This window comes from Cnephaeus nilssonii (genome assembly GCF_951640355.1).
Source record: "Cnephaeus nilssonii genome assembly, chromosome: 8".
Classification (NCBI taxonomy): Eukaryota; Metazoa; Chordata; class Mammalia; order Chiroptera; family Vespertilionidae; genus Cnephaeus; species Cnephaeus nilssonii.
In genome coordinates this window covers 1323295-1335450 of record NC_137079.1, presented here as the reverse complement: position 1 = coordinate 1335450, position 12156 = coordinate 1323295, and the positions used below count along the sequence as shown (strand labels likewise).

Genomic DNA, 12156 nt, shown 5'->3' with positions numbered 1-12156 from the left:
GAACGATGCCGTAGCCCCGGGCCCCCTCCTGGAGTCAGGGGCTACCGTTCCCAGTGTTATCCGAAACATTTTAGAAAACAGAGCAAAGGCACATATTTCTCAATCAGTGTTAAGAGGCGAACATAATTTTGATAATAAAACATGTCAAAGACATTACCAACAAAATTAATAGAAACGAAAAAAAAAAAAACACAACACAAAATAACAGACCATTTTGTTTACAAACATAGAAGCAAAAACACTCTTTAAAAATTGGCAAATCCACTGCATTAATAAGTGAAAAATGGTGAGCACGATTGGTCTCCTCATTACTGTAAGTGTGCTTTCTGTGTTTTTGGTTTTGCTTGCGACTCTACTATTTTCATGAGAGCAAAGAAAACAAGTAATGAAGAGAGAAGATATTTGAAAATTGTGTTGGAGATTTCCTCCCCCAGCTCTTTAGCTTTACACTGTGGACTAGTGACCCCCCAACTACAAGAGCAAATAAATGAAAGTAAAAAAGCCAGAAATTAGAAAATCTTGAACATGAACATAAGACAAAAATTATTGACGTTTATGAAAAAGTAGAGCAAACTCCATGGTAGACCAACAATACCATAAATCAAAATCAATAACTTAATCAAGGCAAGATTTATACTGGTTAAGTCTCCAAGTTTTAAACAAATTTTTACCTTTAAATGATTATTTTTATCATATCATTGTAGGCAGCTTCCAACAAGCCCGCATGACTGACTCCTGTCTTTCTTCCTACCTTCCTGAGAAGGGAGGGACTAGGACTTTATACCCCAGCTCCTTCAGCAATTTGCTGGAATATTCCTCCTTTTTTAAAAGATATTTTAAAAAACGCCTTTATGGATTTCAGAGGAAGGGTGAGGGAGAGAGAGAGATGGAAACATCAGTGATGAGAGAGAATCATGGATTGGCTGCCTCCTACACCCTCCCTACTGGGGATCGAGCCCACAAGCCGGGCCTGTGCCCTTGACTGGGAACTGAACCCTGACCTCCTGGGTCACAGGTGGACACTAACCACTGAGCCAAGCCGGCTGGGCTTCCACTTCCTTTTCCATGTAGTTTTTATCTGATTCATTCTCCGTAGCCTCCATATGCTATAGAAAAGCATATATGCTATATTCCAGCAGCAGCGGGATGGACGGCAGGAGGAGTGTCCCAGAGAGGAAAACCCACCCTGACGTGCACCTGCCGCGCGATGCCACTGCACCCCTTCACCGCCGTCCCCGATCTCCGAACGGCACCTGGAAGTGCCAGCGTCCCGGAGCCGCGGGGTGGGCCGGCCGGGCGGGGGCCGGGATGGTCTGTACCTCGAGGTCCCCACCCTGCCTGCCGTGTAGGCTCTGGCTCGGCCAGCTGTCCCCCAGGGGAGGCGTGTGGGACTCCCTGCATCCGTTCTGCCTCTGCCTGCGAGTCTGTAATTGTCTCCGAATTAAAACCTGGAGTAAAGGAAGCTGAGACGATGAGGCTCTCGTTCGGTTTCCCAGGGAACCGGGAGCCAGCACTGTCCCACCTGAGCCGGGGCAGGGTTTTCCTGGATGACCCCGTTCCTTCCTAATCGCCGGCCCAGGAGCCCGGGCACCTCCAGGGCACCTCCAGGGGCAGGTGACTAGGACTCTACAGGACGGCACGCCCTCCCTCTGGACCACCGTTCCGGCTCCTGAACCCACCGGCTCAGCCTGCTCAGGGCGCCCATGGCCTCTGTGCTCCTTCCATTGCCCCGCCCTCTCCCACAGCGCCCAGGGCGCATCCCAGGAGGAGCCCACCCAGGACGGCCCTGTCCCTGACCCCGGGGCCACCTCAGACGCGGACAAGGAGGCGCAGAGGGCAGGGTGGCCTGTGTGCATGTTCACAGCGGGCTGGGTCCCCTGTCACCGCCTCCCCTCGCCTCCCTCCGCCCTGAGGCTGAGCCCGGCATTTGGAGGCCAAGAGCATTTCAGGACAACCGCTCCCCGCCCCACCCCGCCCCGTGGCACCCAGGGCTCCTGGGACACCGGGGCTGCTCTAGTTCCCGCCCATGGCACCGCGAGGCGGGCCTGGGCCGCGCCCACCTGCCGGGCACCCACCGGCCGGGCATCCTCCCAGGTGCCAAGCTCTGCAAACAGGCCTGGGTCCAACCCCTCAGCCTTGAGCAAAGTGTGACACGGACTCCAGGCTGTTCCCCCCCAGAGGGCGCTCTCCTTCCTCCTCCACCAAATGTTCACCCAACACGAAGCTGACAGCACCCCCAGCCCCCCAGGAGTGACGCCACACTGCCGGGTACCCCGAGTTTGGAGGCCACGCATTCCGAGGACCAGTCTCAGCTCGAAGGCTGATTCTGCACCACAGATTTCATGGAGAATCAGCTTTGTCCTCAGGCGGGTCCGATTCCATCGGGTCTCCCGGGCAAAGGGGTGAACGGGAGCGGGCCCGTCAGCAGTGGGACTCCGCGGGGCTCCCGCAGCCATGGACCGCAGGCCACGTGGTTTGCGGGGTGACCGCTCTCCCGGCCTCTGCTCCCTCCCAGGTGAGAGGGAAGCCAGTCCTCCTCGGGGAGCCGCCTTGGCCGACCAGGAGCACAGCATCCCTGCCCCCCTCAGCCTGGAGCGAGGGGGCGGGGTAGAGCAGGGTCCGCCCTCGCCCCACGGGGGGCACCTCCACACCCACCTGGTGGCCGACGCCCCGATCTCCCTGCGGCTTCGCTGAGGCTCCGGCACCTGCACCCAGTTCAGCCTCTCCGGCCGGGCTGCCTTTGTGACCAGGCCTTTCCCCCTGCACGCACACACCCCACGCACACGCTCGCTCCCCACGCACACGCACACGCCCCACGCACACGCCCCACGTGCACGCCCCACGCACACGCCCCACGCACACGCCCCACGCACACGCCCCCCTGCAGGTCAACCTCCCAGTGCCTCCCAGAACAGCCTCATGGGTGCACCTGGCTTTCCTGAGGGAGGCCCCACCCCTAATTGAGGGGAAAGCGGGGGCTCCTGGGCCTCTCCCTCTCCTCCTGCCAAACCCCCTCGGCCCCCGTCCCCCCTCCACCTTCCAGGGCGCACGGTGTCTTCCTCTGGCCCCCGGGTCTCCCCTGCTCCCGCCCCCTCCCTCCTGCCGCCCCCTCTTCTCACTGTCACTCCCCCAGGCTCAGGCTCTCCCTCAGGACCTCACAGCCTCCGCCCTGTTCAGGCTTCCTGGCTCCCCCCGTCCATGTTCTCTGCCTGACACCCGCCCTCCTCCCCTGTGCCCTCATCCGCCCCTGGCGCCCCCTTCCCGGTCCCAGTCCTCCTCTTCCCGTGTTCTCTCCGGCATTGATTTCAGCATGGTATCCCCTGTCTCACATGTTCTCTCCTCCCCACCCCCCCACCCCGCCCCCGCCTTCCCCTTGATGATCACCTTCCTCCATGTTCCTCCCTGGAGACCCAGTAAGAAGCCCCGGGGCCTCTCCCTGGAGAGAACACTCCAGTCTGCTAGATGCCGCCCACCTGCTCCTTAACCCTCTCTCCTCTTCCCCGTGGGCTCCTTGGCCAACTCTCCTCGGTCTCCCCTCCGTCCCCACTCCCCTGGGACCCGTCACCAGGTGAGCTCACCTCCGGAGATGGAGATCCCGGGACAACCCACCCCCTCCGGGGTCAGGCACACAGATCCCGGGACTCCCCAGGCCCCCTGGATCCACTGTTCAGGCTCCACAATAACACAAGCTTTGCCCAAACGGGGCTCCTCCACCCCTCCTGGTGGTCCCCTCCTGATGGTCCCCTCCTGATGGTCCCTGCACATCCTTTGCTCCTCAATGCCTTTCCTGGCCTTCAGGGTGGAATTAGGCCTCCTGTGTGTTCCTGGGGCTCCCCAGTCCCTGTGCTGTGGTCTCCAGTCTAACTAATCGGGGTCCCTGTGGAGGAGGAAGACCAAGGTCTGGCCACCAGAGCTTCTGAGGAACGGCAGTAGGTGGGGATCATGGGTTCATCTTAGCTCTACCCTCCCCCCCGCCCCCCGTCCCAGGGGATGGCCAGGCAGCGGCATTCAGAGCTCACCTTCCTCACTGGCTGTGATGACGAAGGTTCGGCCACTTGCCTTCTACTGTAAGCTCCAGGGCAGGTCTGTCCTGGTCCGAACACTCTCTCTAGGGAGTTGGGGGGTGCCCGCCCAGTGGTAGATGTTGCTCAGAAGGGACTGAAGGAGGAGAGGCTGGGCAAGGCCTGGGTTTTAGGGAGCAGCCTTCTGGGAGCCCCACAAGGAATGACCGAGAGCACACATGGCGCTCACTGCCGCGACGTCCCTGCCCGTCATCTGTGCGTCCCCTTCTGTCCCGGGATCTAAGGAACCAGAGGCCGTGGCAGATGCAAGACACCCCAGCCTGCAGCGCACTGACTGCACCATTTGCACCCCCAGTCCCGTTAGCTACCACGCCTGCTCCCCCTGGGGCCTCGGGGGACCACACCCAGTCCATTGTTACCAGGACTCAGTGAGGAAGTGTGCAGACCGGGCTCCTGCTCACACAGTCTGTGTTCTCAGCAAAGGAGGCTGCCGTGGCTGAGCCTTCACTGCTGACACCCAGTCGCTCTTCGCCGCGGGGCGCCCTCACCAAGCACTCTTTTTTAGAATATATGTTTCTATTGATGTCACAGAGGAAGGGAGAGGGAGAGAGAGAAACATCAGTGATGACAGAGAATCACGGATCAGCTGCCTCCTGCACGCCCCACACTGGGGATCCAGCCCGCAACCCGGGCCTGTGCCCTGACCGGGACTGGAACCGGGACCTCCTGGGTCCTAGGTGGGCGCTCACCCAGGAGCTACACCGGCCGGCCACAGCGCTCTTTCTTTAGAAGAGCAGCACATGCGTCCTGTGGACAGCGCTGCTGAGTGTTCGGTGGACGATGCCCAGGACTGACCGCCGCCAGCAGCCCCCGCGGGCAGGAAGGCCGTTGACCTGATTCACATAGAAAAGGGGGATCTTAAACCCCAAAAGCTAACCTGAGATTCGCACATGCCTGCTGCTGTGCACGTGAACTCCGGCCCCGTCTGCAGTGGGCGCAGGCCGCACAGGTCCTGCGGGGACCGGGAGCCCCGCCTGTGACTGAGCTCACGTTTGATTAGGGAAGCTTAGCAGCCAGCCAGTGCTGCTCCTGAGAAAAACCCTGAGCGGAGTCGTGATCTGCTCTGCGTTCAGAATAAACGCCTATGTGTCAGGCTCGCCACCGCTCTCCTCTTTAATTAACACCCGCGTCCCGGCTGCGTGCGTGTGAACGGAGGCTTTGAAGTGGAGCACAAGGCACAGAGGCCAGGAATAGCTCCGATTCATCTCGCAGCTCCAGAGGCCGCTCCTGTCCCTGCAAACACCCTCCCCACGCCGGCCGACCCGGATCCACCAGCCTGGGGCCTGCACGCCACGCCTGGCGCCCGGACGCCAGAACTTGAAGAGGGTCCCTGATCGGATGGTTATTGTCAGGAACTGGGGGGGTGAGCTGCAGGGACCTCCTCATCGGGGTTCCGCTCCTGCTTCCTGGTACAGTTTTAGAAGGGGATTTTCTTCAAAACCCAAACCAGCACGTATTAGAAAGCATGGCGTAGTGGGTTATCCTTCACCGCTATCTGCTGGATGATTAGAGAACACGGTTCTTGCCCCGCAGCAACCTATGAACCAGGAGGTCATAGTTCCAGTCCCCATCAGGGCACAGGCCCGGGCTGTGGGCTCGATCCCCAGTGCGGGGCGTGCAGGAGGCACCCCATCACTGATTCCCTCTCATCATTGCTGCTGCTCTCTCTCTCCCTCTCCCTTCCTCTCTCTGAAATGAATAAAAACATATAAAAAACGCGTACTATTAAAACAATGAATAAAAAATTAAGCACACATTTCTTATGGGGATGATGACGTAGGAATCGTTGGGGAGAAGGATGGATGCACTAGCTATTCTGCTCACAGGCACCAGTTTTGCATTATTACTCAGGGACCAAACTGAGGACCCAGTTAGTTTAAAAACAAAATAAAATAATGAGTTAGGATTTAACAAGGTCACAATCCATTTCTGATTTAGTAAAATGTTTGCTTGTAGTTGGAATAATTCCATCACTGAATTCTGAAAAGTGTTCATGGAGGAAAAGTGTTTAAATATAAAACAAACTAATTTCACTGCTAAACGCGTACGTTCATGGAGATAGTTTGCCTGTTTGCTTCCTGCTGCAAACCCACACCAAGCCAGCGGGTGCTTTTGGCCGCCGGCGGTGCGTGGCGCGGGGGTGACCATGTCATAATCGTGTCCTAAGGATGCACGACCCTGGGTGGAAAGAGAACAAATACAAGAGCCCTCGGCCGGGGGAAGACGCAGGGTCCCGGCACCTGGCTCCCTGCAGACCCTGCAAGCACCGGCTTCTCCGTGCGGGCGCGTGGGTGTCTGCCTGTCACCTGGCCCTCAGCCGCAGGCACAGCGGGCAGCCTCCTGGACGGGGCGCCTCCCCCCCCCCCCCCACGGGAAGCCTTGTTCTTGGGGAGGTGAGGACGGAGCCAACCACATCAGGCTCGGCGGCACCGGCTGCTGCTGCGTGGGTTCGGAGAGACCCCGATCGCCCAGGCGGCCCTGGAAGGCGCCCCCAGGAAGGGGTCTGTGTCAACTGCCAGTCATCCCTGCCTCGGGGGGCGGAGCCCCTCACCTGGTGACATCCCCTGGTGGTTCCGGGCCAGGACTGATTCCAGGCTTGTCCGCCTTAGGAGCCGGAGCCCCCGGGACTCTGCCTGCCCTCCTGGAGGGGCTCCCCAGGAGGAGGGCACTCCATGCCGGCCGGCTCAGCCCTTCTACAGGAGGGGAGACACACAACCGCCCCTTTGTTCCAGGGACTGGAGGCACCCGCAGGGACCCCCGTGTCTCTGGGCCACAGGGCTGACTTCCTGGGAGCAGCCAGGCCCCCGGCCCCGCCGGCCCCAAGCCTCCGGGTGGGTTCCCGCTTCTCCCCCGTTTCCTCCCCCTCCTCCGCCCCCAGGAGAACGAGTCTCCGCCACTAGCCCTGGTCTTGGTGAAATGATCGTGAGACACAGAGCTCCTGAAGGTTTGGTACCTACAGTCTATCAATCAAATGAGGAGAAGGATGCTGGGAAATTAGTTGTTAAATGCGATTCTCTTTCTCAGCTGCTCCTCATTAGCAAAAGACCTTCAGGGACTATAAGAAGAATGGGTTGGGAACCGTCAGAGAATGACCATTACTCCCTCGTGTTTAAAGTCCAATGATAATCCCCTGGTGCCTGTTCCGGGGGCTTCCACTGCAGCCCGGCCCCTCAAAGTGCCCGCCTCTACCCCAGCAGGCTCAGCTTCTCCCGGGGCCTGAAGCCCTTCTTTACAGCCACGTGGCTGCGTGTGCGGCTCCCAGCCCCTCGGGGGCCTGAGGCTCTTCCTCAGTGAACTTGGCATCTTCACCCTGACTTCTCCAAACACGGGTTTCCTCCTCAGGTGCTCCTTGGACTCCTGGCTCTCCTTCTCCCCCTCCTCCGGGCGGGGTCCCTGTGGAGAGCGGGCGAGGCTGCCTCTCAGAAAAGACACTGGAGATGCCGTGGACAATGTCCCGGGTGTGTCTCTTGCCCCACGTGTGAACAAGTTCCCCTGCGACTATTGTAACCCTGTCATTAACGGACATGCCCTTGCCTCCACAACCCCCAGCCATAAATTATGCAAGCCGTAGTATTGACTGTTCCCAGGCTTACAGTAACAAATAAACAGAAAACGTTAACTTTCCCATTATGTAAATATGTAAAGTATAATCTGCATATATTTACATAATATGTTACTAATTAAATTAAGCCATATTTACATAAAAGTGATTCTTTATCCTACACAATATAAATTAATGAGCTTTTAATTTCCCTGAGGTAAACACAAACATAGTAGTGAAAGTTAAGTTTTATATTTAACATGATGCTTAGAAAGGTAAATTAGTTATTTAAAGCCAACAAATGCATACAATTTTTATGGAATGTCCTTGAATTTGAATTGAGAAATTAAATAGAAATGACATAGGATTATACAGAAAAAAAATTTTCATGTTACTAGAGTTTACTATTTCATAGTAAAAAGATCAATTGAAAAAATATATATGGATGGATATGAGGGTTCTTTTTTTTTTTTTTTAACCCTCACCTCAGGATATTTTTCCATTGAATTTTAGAGAGAGTGGAAGGGAGGGGTTGGGAGGAGAGAGAAACATCAATGTGAGAGAGACACATCAATTAGTTGCCTCTCACACAAGGCCTGACCTAAGCCAGGGGTGGAGCCTGTAACCTAGGTATGTGCCCTTGACAGGAAATCGAACCCTTACCCCTTTGGTCCCTGGGCTGATGCTCTAACCACTGAGAAAACCCACCAGGAAAGTTCTTCTTTTGTATTTAAAAATGGAGTCTTGGCTGGTTCTGACTGAGAGGGAGAGTGAAGGTGTGACAGGAGGTGAGAGGGGGAGGGAAGGAGGGTCAAGAGGTGAGAGGGGGAGGGAAGGAGGGTCAGGAGGTGAGGGGGGAGGGAAGGAGGGTTAGGAGGTGAGAGGGGGAGGGAAGGAGGTGAGGGGGGAGGGAAGGAGGGTTAGGAGGTGAGAGGGGGAGGGAAGGAGGGTCAGTGGTGAGAGGGGGAGGGAAGGAGGGACAGGAGGTGAAAGGGGGAGGGAAGGAGGGTCAGGAGGTGAGAGGGGGAGGGAAGGAGGGTCAGGAGGTGAGAGGGGGAGGGAAGGAGGGTCAGTGGTAAGAGGGGGAGGGAAGGAGGGTCAGTGGTAAGAGGGGGAGGGAAGGAGGTGAGGGGGGAGGGAAGGAGGGTCAGGAGGTGAGAGGGGGAGGGAAGGAGGGTCAGGAGGTGAGAGGGGGAGGGAAGGAGGGACAGGAGGTGAGAGGGGGAGGGAAGGAGGGTCAGGAGGTGAGAGGGGGAGGGAAGGAGGGTCAGGAGGTGAGAGGGGGAGGGAAGGAGGGTCAGGAGGTGAGAGGGGGAGGGAAGGAGGTCGGGAAGGCAGCCCTGATGAGGGCCCCAATGCAAAGGGCGCCTGGGAGGGTGGCGTGGTGGCCTCCATGCAGGGTGGGCTGTCACCTGGTATCCGCAGTGCATCACCAGCCCTTCTCACTGGGACAAGGTGACCTTGGGAGTCAGCTGACACTGGGAGGTAGGTGATGAGGCAGGAGCCCTGCAGTGACCCAGGGGACCTGGCTGGGGCCCCCCTCCCCCCAGGAGCAGGTGAGTGGAGGGGCGTCACAGGTTTGAGGCCATGTTGGAGGACAGATGGCCTGATGGGTTTGCAGTGGGAGCGGCCAGCGGGGGTCCAGATGATGTCTGCATTCGCACTGGCCCTGTGGTTGCCGTGGCTCCAGGCCAGCTCACAGCCACGCAGGGAGGACAGAGCGCAGTGGCTGAGCCACCCAGGAAGCGGACATCTCCGCGGCGGTGGACAGACTCCGCCTCTCAGAACAGCGATGAGTAACACGTTAGACTTTCACATCCTATGTTAAGGCTGGATCGTCGATATCATGAAAAAGTCACTTTTCTTGTGTGTGTGGGGGGCAATATAAAGTCGTCAGATACTTTTAAAGACTTTGCTAAGATATTTATTCAGAAAAGGGCATAATGCAAACCAAGGCCCTAAGACGCAGTCCGCATTCCCCACACGCGCCCTTCTGGGCACATGGTGAGCATGTTGTGTGGGTTTTCTGGCACCGAGGAGGCGGACCTGTGCGTCCTGGCGCGACCTGGTGACCCACCATCTGTAACAGACTCCGTGGTGCCCGGTGTCGCCGGTGAGCATTCCATCCAGTGCCGCCTGGCAGGCCGGGAAGTTTGGAGTTATTTCAATCTCTTCCATCATTGCCGAGAAAAGGCTCTCCATTGAAAGTTTACATGCAAGAGCCAATATGTCGATCCAAAGAAATGGACAGAGATTGCATATCTGGTGATCATTTGTCCATCCTCCATCTTTACCTTCAATTAATTGAGTTGAAATAATAAATTTGTTATTCCTAAGTGTGTGTTCCCTTATTGCCCCATCAGGAAGCGGGCTGTCACTCATCACCTCCTTGGTATTTAGAAAAGGAGGTGAAAACCCGTGTCCGAACAAAAGCTCGCCCACGGAGCGTGGCATCAGCTGCCTCAGACTGCGGGCCCTGGAAGCACCAGATGCCCTTCGTTAGCCAACAGGTCCAGACAATGGGCATTATTCAGCTAAAAGAAATGAGCTCTCGAGCGGTGAAAAGACATGGAGGAACCTTACGTGCATGTGGCTAAGGGACAGAGGCTACACACTGTGATCCCCGCTCTGTGACACTGAAAAAGGATGGAGACAGTGACACATCAGGGGTCGCCTGGGGTCGGATGGGGGTGGACTAAAGAGGCAGGTCCCAGGGACCAGGTAGGCAGTGCCACCCTCTATGTGATACTCAATGGTGGACACATGTCTCGAGTATTTTCAATCGTATAGAAGAGTGATTGGCAAACCGCGGCTCGCGAGCCACATGCGGCTCTTTGGCCCCTTGAGTGTGGCTCTTCCACAAAATACCACGGCCTGGGCGAGTCTATTTTGAAGAAGTGGCGTTAGAAGAAGTTTAAGTTTAAAAAATTTGGCTCTGAAAAGAAATTTCAATCGTCGTACTGTTGATGTTTGGCTCTGTTGACTGAGTTTGCCGACCACTGGGATAGAAATGTTCAGCATCAAGAGTCCACGTGATGTGAATACAGACCTGACATCTTCCTCCAGGTGCAGTGACTGTCACAAATGTCCCTTCTGCTGGGGCGTTGACTGTGAGGAAAGCCATGCCTGGGGGAGGGGGGCAATGAGGGCAATCTCTATACCTTCCTCTCAGTTTTGTGGTGAACCTAACACTGATATGAAATCTAACATCTTTCCGATATATTTAAAGAGATACAGAACTGAAGCCACGCTGCTCCCTCACGGAGCCCCACGCCATAAAGGCCCGTTCACTCATTTCTTTCCCCTGTGCGTGTCACTGTCTCTCGGGGCAGAGTATATGCTCAGCAAGTCAGTGCCGACTGGATAAGTGAGCTCTCTCGGGGGAAACAGCCGGGGCAGGACACGTCCCTCTTCTGTGCGCTCGTGGAGCAGGCAGCCTGGGACCGAGCACGGGGTTCCACCAGCTTGTTTTCTAAAACCCAGGGGCGCTGGGCCACTTAAGTCTATTTGCCTCATTTATATAACGAGGCAAGGAGCGATGCCCACGCCACATGCAGTTACAAGAGTGAGCAAGGAACCCATGAAAGGATGTATGAATGGATGCTCAGCACCCTCGTTCTTCTTAGAAGTGGTTGCCATGACTACTGCTGATTCAGAAAGAGTTACACCCCTGGTTGTAATAATTACTCCTGGTGAGTCCCATTCAAAGCCATAGACAGGGTGAATGAGAAGAGTATCCAGTACGGTATGATCCTAGTTACACACACACGGTGATGAACTTACCTTAGGGAGCAGTGACGCCTTAATACAGGGAGCCCGGGCCTTAGAAGGGAGCAAGTCCATTCGACACAAGATTAAAATATGGAAAAAAATTCAAAGGAGTTGCCCAGCTCTGGGTAAACGCCAGCCTTCCCTCCAGCCTGCCTCACACCCGGTGCGGGGCTTTGTACAATGTGCTGCTCCAAGGGCGAGGGTCTGCGTCCCCTCCCATGGGAGTTCATCAGTTGAAATTTTGAAAGAAAGAGGCAAAACTCGAAGGTAAACTTTACTTGCAGTTTGGGACAACTGCAAACCGGACGGGACCACACGCCACGGAGCCGCGCCCCCCGGTGCCCAGTTACTGCTTGCTCAGGCACACAATGCCCGCTGAGCTTGCTGTCAAATGGAAGACCTCGATGACAAAGGCGGAGCTGAGCGTCCCTCCATGAGTCAGATCGCACACAAATGCTCACAGATTAGAAGGACGCATCCCACCACTGCAGAATGAGGCTAATTTCAACACAATTCTGTCCACGTGCTTTGAATAGAACCTAATTATATTAAAATGCACACAATGAGTTTCAGATGCGATGGCATTTCAGCACAAAGGCAAGAAATTCTGAAACAACAAAGCGTTTTTATAAAGAATCAGACCAAGAAATGACACAGCGCACAGTACTCCTCATCTTTACTCCTCTTTTTTTTCTACAGTATTTAGTTTTTCATCAACTCCTTCATCCCTTGCTCAGGGTCACAGACTGAAATGTGGGGCAT

The 12156-nt window shown here is 55.9% G+C and overlaps 1 protein-coding gene across 1 annotated transcript in view; it reads right to left on the bottom strand.

The window, feature by feature from the left end:
- CSMD1 (CUB and Sushi multiple domains 1) overlaps window positions 1-12156 on the bottom strand; it is a gene marked incomplete at its 5' end in the record, with an annotated part of 729782 nt that overhangs the window by 482041 nt on the left and 235585 nt on the right. The window lies entirely within an intron of this gene.